This window comes from Melospiza melodia (assembly GCF_035770615.1).
Source record: "Melospiza melodia melodia isolate bMelMel2 chromosome 7 unlocalized genomic scaffold, bMelMel2.pri SUPER_7_unloc_1, whole genome shotgun sequence".
NCBI lineage: Eukaryota > Metazoa > Chordata > Aves > Passeriformes > Passerellidae > Melospiza > Melospiza melodia.
The window spans coordinates 9,851,298-9,863,322 of record NW_026948497.1 but is presented as its reverse complement, the minus strand read 5'-3'; the positions used below and the strand labels follow the sequence as shown (position 1 = coordinate 9,863,322).

The 12,025-nt window shown below is 45.3% G+C and overlaps 1 pseudogene; it reads left to right on the top strand.

Moving 5' to 3' along the window:
* Nucleotides 1-12,025, top strand: part of LOC134432884 (zinc finger protein 850-like) — a 363,249-nt pseudogene that overhangs the window by 69,544 nt on the left and 281,680 nt on the right.

Below are 12,025 nucleotides of genomic sequence, written 5' to 3'. Positions count from 1 at the left end.
ATCGTGGGGAACCAGATAAAAGATTTGAATGGACATCTCTTCCGCAGGGCATGCGCAACTCTCCCACTTTATGTCAGCTTTATGTTGATGCAGCATTACAGCCACTACGTCGTAAATGGCCAGCAACTATAATATATCATTACATGGACGATATTTTGTTTGCACAGCAACAGCCATTCTCCTCTTTACAGATTAACACCATTAAAAATACTCTTGCTGCATATTCACTTGTTATTGCTGCAGAGAAAATTCAGACTACAAAGCCCTGGAAATATTTGGGATGGACTTTGACAGATCAAATAGTGATACCACAAAAACTGGAATTACAATTGGACATTAAAACTCTACATGATGCACAGAAGTTGCTGGGAGACTTACAGTGGCTGAAGCCTATTGTGGGAATACCAAATCACTTATTAGAAGCCCTACGACCTTTGTTAAAAGGTGTGGACCCTACTACTCCTGTACACCCGACAAAGGAGCATCATCTTGCCTTGCAGCAAATTAGTAACTGTGTACAGCAAGGGTATGTGTCTCGTCGACAACTCGACCACCCCATTGACCTTACTATCTGGAATAGCCCTTGCCACTTGCTTGGTGCTCTCTCAGTTGCAAAAGAAAACGGGGGAGATACGGGTGTTGGAATGGTTGTCACCACCACTACAGCATAAGAAAACAATATCTTCAAAAATTGAACAATTGGCTGCATTAATCAAAAAGGGGCGTCTCAGAATTCTTGAAGTGGATGGTAGAGAACCTGCTACTATTAGATTGCCTATGGAAAAAGAAACCTTGGACTAGTACTTGATAAATTCAAAGAATTTACAAGAAGCATTATTGATGTCACCTGCTAAAGTAGAGACTAGTAAATTAGTGCCTAGAGTTTTGCAATGGATGACAGAATGGAACTGGATTACTCGACCTTTGAGAGAAGAAAACCCCATAGAAGGAGCTATTACAGTTTTTACAGATGCAGGAAAGAAATCAAGGCGTGCTGCTGTTACCTGGCAAGAAAAAGGACAATGGAAGCATCAACTCCTCACAGCAGACCCTGCAGATAGCTTACAAACTTTGGAATTGTTAGCAGTAGTATGGGCGGTGTCAAACTTACAGGAGCCTTTAAATGTGGTCACAGACTCTATGTATGTTGCAGGAGTAGTCAAACGAATAGAGGAAGCAGCAATTAAGGAAGTGAATAATAAACGATTGTATGAGTTACTGATACAGTTAAGGAAGGCTTTACGAGAAAGAAAGGCAGCATATTCTGTGATTCATATTAGGAGCCATAAGTGGTCTGAAGGTTTAGGAGAAGGGAATGAACGTGCAGATAAATTGGTTACCCTACCCATTGATAATTCTTGTCCTATTGACAAGCACACATTGGCCAGAGAAGCACATAGTAGATATCATCAAAATGCAAGAGGTTTAGCAAAACACTTTGAGCTGAGTTTGTCAGAAGCCAAGGCCATTGTCAGAGCATGTCCAACATGTAGTTATCATAATGGTGGGATAGGTCTAGGCATCGGGGTTAATCCTCGAGGTTTAAAAATAAATGAGATATGGCAAATGGATGTTACACACATAGCTAGATTCGGTAAAGTCAAGCATGTGCACGTCACCATAGACACATATAGTCATTACATATGGGCTACGGCTCAGGCAGGACAGAAAGCTATACAGGTTATCAGACATCTGTTAAGTTGTTTCGCTGTTATGGGAGTTCCAAAAAGTATCAAAACAGATAATGGTCGAGGTTATGTAAGTGCTAGGGTCCGGAAATTTTTGAATCAGTGGCCTGTTAAGCACGTGACAGGTATTCCACACTCTTCTACTGGACAGGCAATAGTGGAAAGAGCAAACGGTACCCTTAAGCAGTATATTGAAAAACATCAAGATTTGGCAGATCCACAAGCATGTTTGGCTAAGGTTTTGTATGTGATTAATCATTTATGCATTTTTGGGGAAGATAATACCCCCCCTGCAATGAAACATCATCCAAGGTCAGGTCAGGAAAATACTAAGGAAACAGAGGTCTGGGTTAAGTATAAGAACCCAAGTTCAGGATTATGGGAAAAACCTGCAAAAGTATTATATTGGGGTCGGGGGTATCTTTGTGTTTCCTCACCTACAGGGCCTTTGTGGGTGCCTGCTAAGTGGACTAAACCTGTTTTTGATGCAGCCTCTGGTGGATCGCCTTACGGAGGAGGACAAGGAGCGACTGGGGAAGAAACTGCTTCTAGTCCTACAACCACTACTGTTACAATTGAAGGGGTACTCGGAAGCGGTGGACAGAGCACTGACACGTCACTACTGGACGGCCCAGGAGTTGATTGGTTTCATTGACTCATTATCAACTTTTCACTTAACAGATCCAGCGAAACTACATTGCCTTGACTGTCACAATCCACATTGTGCTGCCTGGATAGCTCTACATTGTGGGGGTTGTAAAAGAACTTTTTGGATAGAACAATCATTATTACGGGATTTGTGGTGTCATACTTGTGAACACGAGCATACGTGGGGAAAAAGCTGGCAAGATGAATTAAGGAGACAAACGGGGCAAAACGCATATATAGTTTTAAATCTTTATGAGTCTCCTGAACAGAAGGTTCTTGCTTATTATCGATGGGAAATACAATGTATTGTAAATAGAATTAAGGTTCAAAGTAAATCATGTATAGTTTCTATAAGGTGTAGGAAATTAGTGCCTTTAACACAGCATTCAGTTGTAGGACCCTTCCAAGGGGATCCTGATAGAGCATTAGATTGCTGCATTGATAAGTTGCAAAAATTAAGTTTGAAAGGGACAGGACCAGTGAAATTAGGAGCAGCAAGATTGAAGACTGATAAGAAAAAGAAGGCAAAAAAGGGAACGGTCCCATTTGAATAGGGGTATCAGTGATTGCTAATTAATTTTCTATGATTAGAGCAATTTTACTGTTGTGGGACCCTCGGGAGGATATAGTTGTTGAGGAGGATAACGAACAAGAACTACGATTACAAAATAAGATACACCTTGTGTTAAAGAAAGACCTTGAGCTGTTAGCCTCATATAGTAAAAAGGTTGAAGAGGCTTTGCGATCACCACCATTGAATTGGTTGCTTTGGGTTGAAGATACACAATTTTATACTGGTCCTTACTTACATTCGCTTCCTTGTTATGTTTGCAAAAAGGATAAAGATAAATGCTATGCATGGGTAGCTTTGCATTGTGCAGATTGTAATCAGGTTTATTGGTATTCACAGAAGTCATTAGGATATTTATGGTGTACATCTTGTTTTGGAAAGTGGATTCGAAATCATATCTGGGTTAGAGCTCTTGAACAAAGTACTGGCCTGCCAGGACGGACAGGATTACAGCTCTTTGAGAGTGCAGAACAAGTGGTTATAGCATATCTTAGGTGGAAGTTACAGGAAAACCTTAGAATATTTGAAATTACTAAAGCCTCACGCATCATAGCAGCTCGCTGCAAAGCTGATTTGCCTTCAAACTTACCTCGTGCTATACTTGTGAGCAAGGATGCTGATTTAGAATTAGATCAGTATATTCAAGAATTGACTCAGCCTTACAATAGACAATCTAGCAAACCAGGGAAAAGACAGCGAAGAAAAAAAAAAAAAAAAAAACAAAAACAACGTAAGCAGAAGGAAGAAAAGGAGAAGCAAAGCAAGCAGAAAGAAAAATGAGGTTTGTTTTTGTTATACTGCTCAATGCTGTAGCAAGTGAAGCAGTAGGAGTAACACACTTTAGTCAACCAAGGGAAAATTTATGGGTAACACTTGCTAATCAAACTAACCAATCATCACTTTGTCTTAGCCTTGGAGGAGTCACTAACCCATTTCGAACATGCCTGGTGGGACTTCCGGTGTGGTCTCCTGGAGAATTTTGTAGTTTGATAAACAATCAAACCTTATGTATGTCTAACATGTCAGACATCACATTGCCGGTGCAACAAGGGTATACTGCAGGTCAGAGTGATGGCTATCGTCAATGCTTACTAATCCAATCACTTAACACCTCTTTGCATTCTCCTCCTGAAGAATTGGATCTTTTTGGAAGTACAAATGCCAGCATATCTAACACTACAGCTGGTGGATGGTTTAGCTTCAAACTTTTGGGTGCTCAGAATTTAAACCAACCTAAAGAAACATGGGCCACCCTAGATTCATCCCTGAATGTGAGTGAATTCTCTCCACAGCATTACAGTCAATGTAACGGCACAAATATCACAGCACCAATGAAATTACCCACAGGAATATTTTTGATTTGTGGAGACAGGGCATGGAATGGTATACCAGCTAAACCACAGGGTGGGCCCTGTTTTTTGGGAAAATTGTCACTGTTTCATCCTAATGTGTCCTTGCTAATGCAGCTGAGTCAAAATTCAAACAGGAGAAAACGTAGCATACATGACTTAGACTGCAGCAAGATAGGAGATCCACGGTTTTGGGGCACATTCAAACAGGTGGTGGTTTCAACTATCTTACCAGGAGGATCTGCCAATAAAGCCATGAATTTAGCAAAACAAGTGGGATGCTGGGCAAGGGATGAGCTGAACAAGACATCACAAATTCTAGACATGTTAACTGCAGATGTGCAAAGTGTTAACCATGCTGTTTTGCAAAATAGAGCTGCTGTAGATTTTTTGCTCTTAGCACAAGGGCATGGATGTGAAGAGTTTGAGGGAATGTGTTGCATGAATCTGTCTGATCATTCAGTGTCCATTCACACTAAGATAAAAGAATTACAACAGGGACTTCACAAACTTAAGGAAGAAGACGGTTTAGGAATTGACGAATGGCTTAAAGGCCTGGGACTCGGACCGTGGCTGAGGAACCTTGTGATCTATGCTATAGGATTTCTGGGTGTAATTTTACTGGTTTTGCTTATTTTGCCTTGTATCTTTAACTGTATCCAAAACATGGTCAGCCATACAATAGCAAAAACATGGCAAACTAATCTCCTTGCTCAAGAAGAAAACGGGGGAAATGTGGAGAGCATTATTAATAATTGGTTAGCTGAGAAAGGCCACACTGATATAATGCCACTGGTTAAGCTGAAGGAGAAAAGTCAGCAGTCAGCAAGCTGAAAGGAAGAGTCAGCAGTGACCTTGCTGCAACATGAGGATAGGGAGTTGAGATTAGTCCTGAATACATCCTAAGAATATGTAGAAAGTATCAAAAGTAGAACCATAGGAATGTAGAAGTAGGCGTAGGTGCTGATATGCAAGCTGACCAATCCTGAGCTCAACTTTTGCAATATGTATGAAGCTCATTATTAACTGTATTTAACCCGCCGTACTGATCAATAAAATTGAGCCTGTGATGATCAAACTGATGTCCTGGTTCCCTTCCGTCGACACATGATTGGTTAAATCCTTTTTACGCACGCATTTTGATATTTCAGTTAATTTTAGTTAGTCTTTCTTCTTCATGCATCTCGCTGTGGTTTTCTTGTCTGCCTTTGCATCCTGAACCGTCTGCTGCTGAGCGTGTTCTCCTTCTTTTGTGTCCTTCAAGGGCATGGTGACCTCACTCAGGTTCTATGAAGGCTGGATTGTGAACATGTTACATATGTCCATTGTCCTCCAAAAAACCCTCAGCACTCCTCCCGGTGCTTTCTGGTCATTCAAGTGCCCTTCAGCTGACTGGTTTCATGCTTTGAGCTTCAGGGAATTGCCCAATCTTTCTGAAGCTGAAATAAATATCATATTAGTCAACATCTTAATTGTGTTTATATCTCACAGAATTGCCTTTTCTTTTGCCTTTGTTTAAAACTGTTCCTGTGCGGAAATCTCTGGGGGATGGTGGACATGTCAGATGCTGCTGGGACATCCCAGAGCACTTGGACCTTGGCTCTGCACAGGAGAGCTCTTCATCCCCTTTCTCTCTTTTCCTCCCTCTGGGCATGGAGGGAGCTCCTGACTTCAGTGTGTGACTCGTGTGTGCAAAGAGCAAATCTGGGCAGAATTGGGGCAGGGAGGGTTTGGGGGGACCTTGGGATCTGTGCTGGGCACAGAAGGTGCTTTCCATTTCTCTGAGGCTGTCTGCTGTGGAAAGTGGATTTAATATCCAGCAGAGGAATGACTTTTGCATTTGATGGAACTGTGCCTTCCCTTGGCTTTTTTGGCTGAAAAGATACAGAGGAGCACACACAGAGTTACCAACTGCTGGATTCCAGCAGTGTTCAGATAGAAATTACAAAAGGAGGCAGGGTCAAGATGTGTGCTTGCCTTGTGGTCAGCCTTCAATACCCCTTGGTCTCCCTGGGCCCTTCCCCCAGGTGGGGCTTGGGCTCATTTGCTCCCTCAGGAGCTGGGCTGGGGCTGCAGAGGTGGCTGTGGAGCATTGCCTGTGCTGTGCCAGGGACTGGCAGACACTGCTGGGCTGGGATAGAGGCTCTGGGGGGATTGGGGCTCCAGGGCAGGGCAAGGCTGGACCTGCCCCTTCCTCCCCCCCACACAAAATGTTTAGAGCCAACAATCTCCTCCAGTCTGTCACAACAGGGAATGCTGGAAGTGAAATCCCAGTTGTGGCCATGGGCACCTGGCTGAGAAGGACAGTTTTGTTCCATAGGAAGGAAAGCACAGAGCCTCAGTGTTTGGAAGGCAGGTGAGAGTCTCACTAGGCCAAGGCCAGCCAGACTTGTCAGGAATGGCAGATTTTTTTTGGGAGCAGTCTTTGGATTTAGGGAATTCTGGAGGTGGAAGACCAATCTCAGCCATGCATGCCTGGAGAAGTAGGACAGTTCTTTCTCATAGGGAGGAAAGCACGGAGCCTTCCCCAGTGTTTTGGGGACAGATGGGAGGTGACTCTCCTGAAAACATTGCCTGCCACACTTGTCCTGGCAATATTCCTATGGGAAAAATCTGGAGTTGAAATCCCAGTTCTGGCCATGAGTAATTAGAAGAGATTGACAGTTCCTTTCCTAGCAAGGAAAGCACAGAGCCGCAGTGCTCCAGGAGCTGACGAAAGGCAGCCTTTGACATTCCAACATCAGCCAGAGCTGTCCGGTGGCCCCTGGGAGGCCAAGCCAGCCAGGCCTGTTCCATGTTCCCTCAGTTCCATGAGACCCAATGGTCCCTTGCTTCCATGTGTCCCTGAGGTGCCATAATGCCCCCTTGGTGACACGAGGCCCTGAAGGGTCCCAATGGTCTCCATGGTTCCATCAGGCCCCACAGAACCATAATGGTCTCTGGGTTCCATGAAGCCCCGCTGTGTCACCAAGGCCCCTTGGTTCCATGGGCTCCAGGGGTGCCACAATGATCCCCTTGGTTCCATGAGGTTCCATAGTGCCACCACGGTGTCCTTGGACCTGCTGGGACTCTCAGTGTGTTCCCAGACACCCCCAGCATGGTTACAGACGCTCCCAGTATATCCCAGTTGCCTTCAGCACACTCACAGTCATTCCCAGTCCCACATCCACTTGGCCCAGTAAGATTCCACTTTCCACCAGTATGATCCCAGTCACTCCCAGTGAAGGGAACGGACCGGGATGGACTGGGACAGGCTGGGATGGACTGGGACACCGGGATACACCAGGCAGGATACACTGGGATACACCAGGATAAACTGGGATACACTGGGATACACCGGGACACACTGGGATACACTGGGACACACTGGGATATACTGGGATACACCGGGACATACCAAGACACTCCAGGATACTCCAGGATACACCAGGACACCCTGGGATTCACCGTGCCCAGCACTGGGACCCACTGGGAGCAGGATCAGAGCACACTGGGACTCAGCAGGGCCAGAACTGGGGCAAAAGGGATCATAGTGGGACCCACTGGGATATACTGGGAGTGACTGCAACCATACTGGGGATGACTGGGAACACACTGAGAGTGACTGGAGTCACTGAGTCTACATTGGGGGCAACTGGGAAGACTGGGATCACAGTGGATTCCTACCGGGGTCATACTGGGAGTGACTGGGTCTGTGCTAGGGTGTTGTGGTTTTGGTTTGCTAATATAAGATCTCTTTAATTTTGAGATTTTTTTTGGCTAATGCACTAAAGAATGTGGTGGGTTTGGTGTGGGTTAATTACTAATACACTTATTTTTGGTTGTGAGATAGGATTAGGAGAAAGGTAAAGCAGGCTCAAAACTTTAAAAGGGTAGAAAGAAAAATTTTAATAATAGTAAGTAAAAAGAAAAAAAAAGGTAGTAAGAATCAAAGCAAACTTTTTAGAATACTTCTCCCACAACATTTTCTTTCTCACTGACAATGTAAAGAAACTAAACTTAAGATTTCTAGTCAGTTTACTACCTCTCAAAGAGTCTTTTTTTAGTTCACTTAGGGAGAGAAGTCCCTCTTGATAAAGTTATGGAGACTTTTCTACAAAAGGAAAAAAACAGTTTTCTCGTGGTTCTCAATTTTGTCATGAATAACAACTGCCAGGGGAACCTTGCTATCGTAAAATCTTTCTTATTTCTACAAACCTTCCCACAGCTTGGAGATGGGCTATGTTGATTGATGGGGTATTGTTTTAAAGATGAACTGTTCAAAGGCAAAAGTTCTCATTATCTATCTCTAAAATCATCTTCATCTCTGGGAGCACAGATCTTCATTTTTAGAAGCACAAGACTGTGCTCTTTCTTTGTGCAAACTTCTCATGAGATTACAGCTATTTCAACATCTGCTTACTTTAACATAGAAGCCTTTACCTAATATCAATTCAAACACTTTCATTTCCTTATAGTTTTATGTGTTATAAGGGAAAAGAGTCTTTTCTTTATAGCTTACAAGAGGATTTCAGCTCTAAAAACAAAGCATCTTCTCCCCCTCCCATCTGGGCCTTACTTACCTTCTTCTTTATTACCTTTAATATCTTCATCTTGTTTTTAATATACGTGCATGTTGTTCTTTTCTCTCACTCAGAAGAAGACTGAAGCACTGAAAAAGTTAACATCACGCCTGAAGCCTACCTAACCCACCAATAACTACTAACAGAAAGCTGTGGCTCAGTTGTGTTCAGATCAGCTTTATAGTTAGTGTTTAGTTTTCTACACCAGCCACAGAAGTCTCTGGTCTCAGCCAGGCTAAGAAGAAGAAGCAGCAGCAGCCTGACAGCGAGATCTTCGCAGCCACAGCCAGCCCTGCTCTGGCTAAAGCTCCGCAGCCTCCCCTGTCTCCTTGCCCGGCAGCTGCTGAAGCCCAGCCCGGCCAAACCAGAGCCCATGGAGAGAGAAGCCAGCAAGCAGCCCCGGAAATAGAAAAGAAGCCCAGCCTGCAGCAAGACGGCCCAGCCCAGCCCAGACACAGAGCTGAAGCCCAAACCGAAACCCAGCAGCTCCCTGCCGACCAACAAAGAAAAGAAAAGTTTCTGAATTTTTTGGTCTTTACCATGTGTGTTTCACAAAAGCGTGTCTAGCTTTTCAGCAGCTCAACAGACTGTCAGATACACAAAAAACTTTGCATCACTTCCCTACATTTCCTCCCATTCCCAAACGTAACACAGGGGCCACTGGGAACAACTGGGATCAGACTGGGAGCAACTGGGAGCAGCTAGGACCAAGCTGGGAGCAGCTGGGATCATCATGGCATCAGAGTAGGATCATACTGGGAGGGACTGGGTCTGTGCTAGAGGCAACTGGGATCACACTGGGAGGAAATGGGGACATGCTGGGGACCAATGGGATCATACTGGGAGCAACTGGCACCACACTGAGGGTGACTGGGATCCTTCTGGAATCATACTGGAAGTGACTAGGGGCAGGCTGAGGGCAATTGGGACCATGTTGGGGCAACTGGGATATACAGGAAATGACAGGAATCATGCTGGAGGTGACTGGGAGTGGCTGTGAGCAAATGGAATCATACCGGAAGCTACTGGGAGCAACTGGGAGTGAGTGGAAACACATTAGGGACAACTGGGATGTACTGGGAGAGACCAGGAGTGACTGGAATCACAAAAGAACCATAAAGGAAGTCACTGGAATAATACTGGGAGTATCTGGGATTGACTGGAATCCTACTGGGCGTGACTGGAATCCTACTGGGTGACTTGGAGTGACTGGGACCATACTGGGGACAAATGGCACTGTACTGAGAGTGACTGGGTTCATCCTGGAATCATACTGGGAAGGACTGGAACCATACTGGGAGTGTCTGGAACTATAGTAGGGCTGAATGGGAACACCTGGGATCATACTGGGAGTGACTGGGATGATACTGGGATCACACTGAGTGTAACGGGAAGTGACTGGGACCATCCTGGGGGTGACTGGGAGCCACAGGGCCCATGCTGGGAGTGACCTGGGGGGAACTGGGGGAACTGGCCCGGCTGGGGCTCAGGGTTGTTCTCCCCCAGGGCTGCCCTGGCTCCTGCTGCCACCCTGGGCCCCACAGAGCCGAGGGACAGGGGACAGCTGAGGGACAGGAGACAGGGGCAGGGACGTGGAGAGGTAGAAGGGAGTTCCAGGGGGTCCTTGAGCCCAGGAAAGGGGAGTCCAGGGTTTCCCAAAAAAGGGGGACAAGGGTGGGGACACCAGGGATGTTCGAGAACGAGGAGTTCAGGGGGTCTCTGGTTTTGCACACAGCTGGGGCTGGGGACTGGGAAAGGCAGGAATGGGGGACCAAGGCATTCCAGGGCATCCCAGGGTCAAGCCAATGGCCAGTCTGGAGGCTGGGAGCCATGGGATGGCCGGGAAAAGGGGAGCAGAGAGCTCTGATGTCCAGGAATGGGGTGTGAAAAATGCATGTATTTTATGATTGGCTTTTCACAAATATTAAAATGAATATTATATGTGTTGTATTAGAAAGCAATGCTGTATTAATTTTCTTAAGTACTGTGTTAAATATAGTTTTAGGTTATAAAAATTGTTAAAATAGAACTATGCTATGTAAGATGCTTTGTTTAAAAGAAAGGACTTGCAGCGAGATAACTTGCAGCCACAGGACACCTAGATCTTTCAGAGAAAAAGAATTTATGGCCTTCTTATCGGAAGAAACAAACTTCTTCCCACCTTGGAGGTGCTATTAGGATTAGAGGGAAGAAGTTGACACTTGTCAGACAGAATCCTGTGTTTGAATGGAATTTATGCATCATGTATGAAGTGTATGAATATGCAACGGGCTGTTGTTTTTAAGGGTTAATCCTTTGTTACCAGGGGTCCTTTTTTGGGCCCGTGATGCCCAGAAAAAGGTACCTGGACGTCCATAACTCTTTGTTTTTATTGTCTCATATTGTCTTAATTCAATTTGTCCAAATTGTTATTACTCTAATTGTGTTACTATATAACCATCTTATTACTATTAAACTTTAAAATTTTTAAAAACAAGTGATTGGCGTTTTTCACAATTTGGTAGCAGAGGATGGTTACTAACTCCTCGCTGCCGGTGCTTTGGGAGAGTCAGAGTGGGGAAGGCGCGCCCTGCCCTCTTTGGCAGCCTCGCTCTGCTTCCCCTGAAGTGACCGACAGACGCAGGTTACGATCTGTGGACAAAAGGAGACAATAAAACAAAGAGAACGGGAAAAGGGTCCCTACAACTGCTGTAATTTGCCCCCTAAGAGTAGTAGTGCGCACGAAGAACCCGGGAAGGAAAAAGGATTGGTAAGTATTTCTCGGGGGGCAGGTACGGGGGGATGAATGTGTGTGAATGAGAGGCGGGCTGGTTGTCCCAGACCTGCCAAGTGAGTGCGGAGTCTCCCACGCTGCGTTTCCGACTTTTCGCTGGAAAAGCGGCCAGTAAAGAGACAAAGCGACTCATAAGAGAGTGAAAGAATCCCCGGGGGTGACTGGGACTGGGTCTCAGGGAGGGGTTGGACCCCTCGGTGGTGGGGAGCAAGGTTTCCTAGCCCAATCCACTAGGAAACAGGACAGGAGGGGCTCCTAAAACCTGCTGGGTTGAGGGATTTATATTCCAAGAGCATCCAAGAGCAGGGTTGAGCAGAATTCTGTCCGAGTGAGGATATGCCCGAGAACACTCAGGGTGGGACAACACAGCTAGATTGGGGGATAAAAAAATGCCCAAGAACATCCAGGGTTGGACAACACAGCAGAACAAATTA